Below are 2025 nucleotides of genomic sequence, written 5' to 3'. Positions count from 1 at the left end.
AATAGATTAAATTTGATTATAATATGGAAGAGAGAGTGTGTAAAGTTCAATCTTATTGAACCGTTCAATGAATTTCTAGTGCAATTTTATTGACTTTTTAAGAATTTAGTTGAAAAGTACATTCTCTCCTATTTGACATTCTATTCAACTCTCGAATTTCTAGTGCAATTTTATTGACTTTTTAAGAATTTAATTGAAAAGTACATTCTCTCCTATTTGACATTCTATTCAACTCTCCATGAGTTGAATGGAGTGGTGATACTACTCCCCATATCTTAACAAGATATCTTCTATTATTCAAGTGTTTCAACTGATACATTTCAGGCCTAGTAACCTTCAGCCATACTCATTCGATTTCACATTCATGTTTCTTCCATGTCGTTTGGATCGGATTACTTATTCAGAACGCCAAATTCGAAATCACATTCTACCAAATGCGCTTATACCAAAGCTATAAAATTAATTGATCAAAATTATAAAAACCATTTAAGTATAATTTGGAGTTATGATGATAAAATAATGAATTTTAAGTTCTATCCAAACACCAAAAGTATAACTTATCCAAATCATAACAACCTCGATTTGTTGTTAATAATCAACGAAGCTTCACAGTCAAGGTACATCACAAACTCTCAAATGTTTCAATCCTCTATATTTTCCCCTCCCTGCCCCATATTCTTCTTCGTCAACAATGGCAACAACTTTCCTGTACTCCGACAGCCTGACCATTGCCGGAATCTCCTTATTCACCGCCATTGTCTGCGAAGCCATCTCATGGCTCTTGATCTACCGCCGCACCTCTTACAAATCCCTCAAGTCCACCATCGATAAAGCCTCCAAGAAACTCGAAACCATGAAAACGACTCCAACAACTCTAAAAAAATCCAAAGCGAAAAAGATCAACCGGGTCGAAACCTCACTGAAAGATTCCAGCAGAGATTTATCCCTCTCCAAATTCAAATCTGGCGCCGTCGTTGCACTGGTTCTGGCTGTTGTCTTTGGGGTTATGAACAGTCTGTATGAAGGAAAAGCAGTCGGAAAGTTGCCATTTGTGCCGGTGAGTATTGTCCAGAAGATGAGTCATAGAGGTTTACGGGGAGACGATCCGACGGATTGTTCAATGGCGTTTTTGTATTTCTTGTGTTCGATGAGTATCAGGACGAATTTGCAGAAGTTTCTGGGGTTTTCTCCGCCTCGTGGAGCCGCCGGCTCCGGTTTGTTTCAGGTTCCTGATGCCTCCGACACCAATCAATGAAGATTTTTTCAAGATTGTTTTGCTTCTTTAGAATTGGGATAAAACACAAATAGAATTACGAATTTTCATGAATCACATTGTCGATCTTTTCAATTTGAGATTATACTGGACGTCTCATTATTTTCATTATTTTTCTTGCTTTATGCATGCAATTGGTTAACGAACGTATTAATCTTCAACCATCTTTTCTCATTGTGGCAAGATCGCATTATTGATCTTGAGGATTATGTGTAATTCTTGTGACCTGTAGCTCATTAATTTGTTCCGATTGGCACATTTGATTGAGAATATTGGATTCTTTTAGATGTCATTATACTACAGAAATAATCATAATTAAGCTCTTTTTGATGATGATTACTACCATGCAACGTAAATTTATGTAAACATGTTATATATATGATGGCGTGTTTCGTTATATTGTAGATTAGTATTGCTAGCCGATAAATATTCATCCAACGTATATTCCAACTAAATTTGTAGTATTTAGTTATCACCTTGTTTTTATAAATTTTAATTAAATTTTTTGAACGAAAAAATTATTCAAAAACTAGCAAAATATGTCCGCTTGTGAATAAGCGGATCAATATTTTTTTATATGTTACTAGTAGCATAATTTTTAATTAATTTTTTTGAACAAAAAAGTTATTCAAAAACTAGCAAAATGTGTTGGCTTGTGAATAAGTGGATCAATATTTATTTATTTTCTTTTGAAACGACAATAAAATTAAATGATAGCGAGTAGCACCAAAACAAATTACAATGGGGTGTTA

General features: G+C 34.3%; 1 pseudogene; it reads left to right on the top strand.

Moving 5' to 3' along the window:
* Positions 1–631: 631 nt before the first annotated feature.
* LOC145121121 (uncharacterized) lies at positions 632–1426 on the top strand (annotated as a pseudogene).
* The last annotated feature ends 599 nt before the right edge of the window (positions 1427–2025 follow it).

This window comes from Lactuca virosa, chromosome 6 (assembly GCF_052849685.1).
Source record: "Lactuca virosa cultivar CGN04683 chromosome 6, Lactuca_virosa_CGN04683_v6, whole genome shotgun sequence".
Taxonomy (NCBI): Eukaryota; Viridiplantae; Streptophyta; class Magnoliopsida; order Asterales; family Asteraceae; genus Lactuca; species Lactuca virosa.
This window is presented reverse-complemented; position numbering and strand designations above follow the sequence as displayed.